Source organism: Phalacrocorax aristotelis, unplaced genomic scaffold (assembly GCF_949628215.1).
Source record: "Phalacrocorax aristotelis unplaced genomic scaffold, bGulAri2.1 scaffold_66, whole genome shotgun sequence".
NCBI classification, from domain to species: Eukaryota; Metazoa; Chordata; class Aves; order Suliformes; family Phalacrocoracidae; genus Phalacrocorax; species Phalacrocorax aristotelis.
This window is the reverse complement of record NW_027441139.1, coordinates 137,259-142,789: the sequence shown is the minus strand read 5'-3', so window position 1 is coordinate 142,789 and position 5,531 is coordinate 137,259. Positions and strand designations below refer to the sequence as shown.

Here is a 5,531-nt window from a genome sequence, read left to right as displayed (position 1 = left end):
GTATCAAATGTGGCAGACTCAAAAGAGGGCATTTTTAAAAAGGCAGGTTTGTTTTCTTTGTTAACTTTACGATCTACAGCCTAGCAAAGAGCTCCCTTTCAGTGTCAGTCGCTTGGCTTTCTCCCCTACTGACGAGGTCCCAGCCTCCCGGTGAGATCTCGCTGGAGATATTCTGAGTTTCCCTCGAGTACGTGGCTGCCCTGGCCCGAGGCCAGCGAAGAAGCTGACTTTGCCCGTGCCTGAATCAGCAACACGTCCAGCAGGCGACTTGCAGAGCCCAGGGAACCCTCGTAAAGAGGTTTGGGGGTGGGGCGCGCCACATCTGCGGCATCGGCCGTGGGAAAGGACCGGCGCAGTAAAACAGGTGGGTGAAACCGCGGTCCGCGCCAATACGTGCTGCTGCCTGGGGCATCGCTTTGCTGCGGGTCAAGTCAGATGCTCTCTGTAAGAGTCAGTCAGGGTAAAGGCAGCAGCAGATTTCTTTTCTGCTCATTTTAACAAAGGCTGGACGGAGCCCATAGAGGAAGGCACTACGCGTCTTGCTGGGTTGGTTTCCCTGCCTTCTCGTAAGCTGTCGCAGAAACTTGCACGAGCAAAGCCTGTGCAAGCTGATGACAGCCACACACGGTTGAAGAGGGAGCAGACGGTGAGAGCAGAGGTGTGCGCTCAGGCTGTGCGCTGGAAGCTAATGCTAATGCTGCAAAATAAAGAGTGGATTTTCTTTTTTGGGTTTAGGTGAGCGTTAAACATGACATGTGCGTATGTGCGTGTGTCTCTCGCAGGTTTTTGTCATACACCCCACCCTCCCACCCCAAAAAAACAACCCACACATGCCACGCGTTAAACAGTGGTTTTCCATTGTACTTAGAAGTGCTTACATAGGTGTGTTGGTTTGTTACTTTTTTATTTTTTAATGCAGAAACAGCAATACGATAGATTTAATACAGCTAGCAATTAGATGGGTGTAGCTTTAGAGCGTCGGCTGTTTACAAAGCAACCGCACACCTTCTTTAACTCACAGTTTAAACAAGTAAACTTGCAGTGCATCACACGTGCTTTGTACAGTCACGTTCCACACGGCAGGCCAGATGCTTCACCCTGCCTTGTCCTTGTTGCCCCGACTCCAACGGGACCGCCGAGGCCATCCTGGGGACAGCGCCGCTTTCTAGCAGCTGGGTTGCTTGCCTGGACGCCCCACAGACAAAGAGTCATTTCCCCACTGAACCTCTTCTCAAATAATTTCCTAGCCCTGCAGGCCCCACGTCCTTTGGTTCATATTTCCTTTTTTCCGGGCTTGATGCACAGGACCGACGATTTCCAGAAATAGAAACAGAGGCTGATTCAGTCCAGGCTCAACATTCTCTGACCTAAACCAAACTGTCTTCGAAGAGATAGCTGTACCGTAGGCACCACCTCGGGAACAGAAGTTGCCCTGTCATAAAAAAAAAAAAAAAGAAGGAAAACAAGGCATTTCAGGCTGAGGAGGCTGAGCGGTGTGCTGGGGGCGGTGGGGGTTGGAAAGAAACAGTTCAGACGATTAGAGCGAGCTTAGCGTTGCAAAGCGTGCCATTATTTTTAATTTGGCAGTCAGAAGAAAATAGATTCCGACACTGATTTCCTGTGTGCTGCGGGAGTTCTCTCCTCAGCATTCCTGTGCACCATTTTACTTTTGTGTCCCGTCCGCTTCGCTTTTGCGCTGTAGCTCTCCGGTTCTAGCTACGCTTCCCACCACCCCCATTACTCTTTGACAAGCCCAGCTCTCACTGTGCTTCCCTTCCCTTCCCTTCCCTTCCCGTATGCGCGTGCAGGGAAAAGCCCGCGCGTCTGCCACTACAGGACACGCTCTGGGAGGCAGGAGAGATGACGACGCTCCCTGACAGAGGACACAGCTGAGGGGCGGTCCGCCGGGGCTGGGGAGATGGCAGCACCTTCCCTCAGCTGCCCCATCCGAGCACAGGTGCAGGTGAGCACTGAGGAGAGACAAGCAGGCAGGAGCCGCAGAGCGAGAGAGAAAATAAAATTCACGGGTGGGTGCTACTTGCGTCTCATTTTTAGCGCAAGGGATGAATTCTCAGCACATTCTTGGAGCTGCCCCTTTGGGACTCACGGAGAAGAGGGAGGTTGGCCACGCGGTGCAGCCCAGCTCTGCTTCCCCTAAATGGTTTTACTGTTCAGGTGTTGCCCTAATCTGGCCGGTACCCCTGCAAAGAGTTTGGGATTTCTGCTGCCTCTCCGGGCCAGCCGCAGACCCTGACTTCATCGCAGCGAATGACCCTGCGCTCGTCAGAGCGGTTGCCGAGTCACATCCCGCTGCCTTCCCTGCAGAACCGGTGACCCTTTTTCAGCCCTTGCCCCCTCTTCTCTCCGCTCGTTGCCCATCCTTTTATCAGTGCCGGCACCGATCCTGCCTCCAGCTCGCCCTGTCTCCACCTGCGAGCACCCAACAGGAGCTAAATGTCTCCTCAAGGACGCACGGAAGAGACGCGCAGGTAACCCAGCACAGACCCCCTGCAAACATCTTCTTTCCATTTTCTTTCCTCTCCTGACACGAAGAGATGACTTAGGAAAAAGCGTACTGCTCACACTTCACCTGCACTGCTTCTACTTTCACTTTCGCTCTCCTTGGCAGTAATTAATAGCGGTGGCTGGGGGGGCTGGGGCATTCCCCCAAAGCAGCTGCAGTTACATCCGGGCGGTTGTGGCACTCCATTAGCTCTGTAGTTTTTAAATCTAAATCTTCTGGAATTGTTAGTTCTGCTCAGGAATCACCCGTACCTGCAAATTTTCTTAATAGCTACGCTTGACCCCAGCCACTGTTTAACAGCTCACCTTTATTTCTCTTCATTTAAGAACCTAAAGCTTCGTTTACTGCTTGGGTTGGAAGCAGGAGCTGTCGCTGCCTCTGAACTTTCTAACAGCCCTGTTACAATTTCAGTACTACCCGCTCCCAATTTAGCTTTCCGGGTCGATTTTCATTCTAGATTCGAAAATTTCCTTATTTTGTTTCTGATCAGGAGTCATTAATGCCTGCAGTTGATTTAGTAACGGCTGTATTTAGATTGAGCTATTAATGACTCGCAACTCTATTTATGGCATAAAAAAGGACTGCCTTTATTTTTTTTAACTACAGATTAGGAATAATGACTGCCTGGTTTGTTCAGTAATAGGTGTGATTAAATTTAGTCACGACTCCTCCCTAAATAATATGTATTTATTTGCACTCTAACAATTTAACCTTCCCTTTACCGGCCAGGGGCACCGACAAGTGCCCGTGCGTACCTCCGCTCCCCCTGCGCCGGCTCCCCAGGGAACAGCCTCTTACCCTGACCAGAGTCTGCAGCGGCCCGTTGTCATCCCAGCTCCTCGCCCTCGAGAAAGCGGCCGCCTGAAGCGGCGGCAGCTCCGCTGCTGCCCAGAGGGGACGGAAATGGCGCGGGGTAAAGCTCTCCGGGCCGCCTGCGTCCCGCGCGGAGGCGGTGACCTCAGCAGCCTGTACGCTGTTGGGGCCGAGCCAACAACCTGAGGAGGAGTCGCAGGGCGTAGCTGTTTCTGCAACAACCACGCTTTCCCGCCTGGCTGGACAAGAAAGCGGGGCCTGCGGGGGCCTGGAGAGGCAGCATCGCTGCAGGTTGTGCCACGGCTGTTGAGAGGCCAAGGCAACACCTGAAACAGTGAACGGCACAACTAGTGAAAACCCCCAAGGTTCCGGGTTCAGTAAAGACAGGAATTGCAGCAGCACAATAAAATGATCTCACGAGGGGAAAAAAAACAGCAAAGCAAAAACCAAACCCCAAACAGAACACCATACCACTAACCCGTCTCACCGCCCCCTCAGCGCCCAAAACAGCATCCTGGGAGAAAAAAAGCAAAGCAGGCCACAAGGGACCTTTCTAGTACAGATGCCGCCAAAGAGTGCCAAGCTCTGGAATCCTTACCTCAGGCAACGCCTCCGCTTCTCTAAACGCCAGAGCACGCCTGCCCGGGGGGCTGAGACAGCCCCAAAGCTGCGACCGCCCGAGGGAACACGGGAGCACCGACGCCAGAGAAGCCCAGGGCCAGAGCCGGGGCTCTTCCACCCCCGGGCCCCGCCCCCGCCCTTCCCACAGCGCCCCGCGAAAGGGGCGGGCCGAGCCCCCCGGGGGGTGAAGGCCCCGGGAGCCGTACGAGAGCCGCCTGGAGTTCCCGGCACGGGAGGGAGGGGGGAGAGAAAACACCCAAACCGAGCCCCCCGAGCGGAGCAAACACAGGCTCGGGCTGTTGCCGGGGGGCGGGGCCTGTCGCTAAGGGGAGAGAGCCGGCACCGCCCCCCGGGCCGTTGCCGGGGGGTGGGGCCTGTCGCTAAGGGGAGAGAGCCGGCACCGCCCCCCGGGCCGTTGCCGGGGGGTGGGGCCTGTCACTAAGGGGGTGTGTCCAAAGGGACGCTGGCAATGCCCCTGGAGCCATCACCAAGGGCAGGGCCTGTTGCTATGGAGGGTGGGGCCAGGCAGCACCAGCAACACCCCCAGGCTGTCACCAGGGGGTGGGACCTCTTGCTAACTGGGGATGCTGGGGAGCACACGAGCACGGCCCCACCCCACCAGGCCCTCGCCAGGGGGCGGGGCCTGTCGCAAAGGTGGGTGGGGCCAGAGGGGTCAGACATCAGCCCGCGCGTATAGACCAGTGCGTCCCAGTAATGACCAACATGCCACACAGTATGGATCCCAGTACATCCCAGCTCCCTCCCAGCGACGCCCAGTACATCCCAGTTCCCTCCCAGTACATCCCAGTTCCCTACCAGTGCAGCCCAGTACATCCCAGATCCCTCCCAGTCCGTCCCAGTTCCTTCCCAGTCCGTCCCAGTACATCCCAGTTCCCTCACAGTACATCCCAGTTCCCTCCCAGTTCACACACAGTTCACTCCCAGTTCCATTCCAGTACATCCCAGTACATGCCAGTTGCCTCCCAGTTTCCTCTAAGTACATCCCAGTACTTCAAAGTTCCCTCCCAGTACATCCCAGTTCCCTCACAGTACATCCCAGTACTTCACAGTTCACTCCCACTACATCCCAGTACGTCCCAGTTCCCCCTTGGTACATAACACTTCCCTCCCAATACATCCCAGTTCCCTCCCATTACATCCCGATTCCCTCCCAGTACATCCCAGTTCCCTCCCAGTATGTCCCAGTACATCCCAGTTCCCTCACAGTACATCCCAGTTCCCTCCCAGTACATCCCACTACATCCCAGTTCCCTCCCAGTACATACCAGTTCCCTCCCAGTACATCCCAGTACATCCTGGTACATCCCAGTTCCCACCCAGTACATCCTACTACATACCAGTTCCCTCCCAGTTCCATCCCAGTTCCATCCCAGTTCCCTCTAAGTACATCCCAGTACTTCACGTTCCCTCCCAGCACATCCCAGTACGTCCCAGTTCCCCTCAGTACATAACACTTCCCTCCCCGTACATAACAGTACATCCCAGTGTCCTCACACTACGTCCCAGTTCCCTCCCAGTACATCCCAGTTCCCTACCAGTACATCCCAGTTCC

The 5,531-nt window shown here is 55.3% G+C and overlaps 1 long non-coding RNA gene across 1 annotated transcript; it reads right to left on the bottom strand.

Annotated features, from left to right (window-relative positions):
* Nucleotides 1-836: 836 nt before the first annotated feature.
* LOC142050938 (uncharacterized) lies at nt 837-4,256 on the bottom strand. The gene is made up of 2 exons (XR_012658215.1): nt 3,936-4,256; nt 837-1,432 (listed from the first exon to the last, which is right to left on the bottom strand). It is a non-coding gene; the product is annotated as an uncharacterized LOC142050938 (long non-coding RNA).
* Between the last annotated feature and the right edge of the window lie 1,275 nt (nt 4,257-5,531).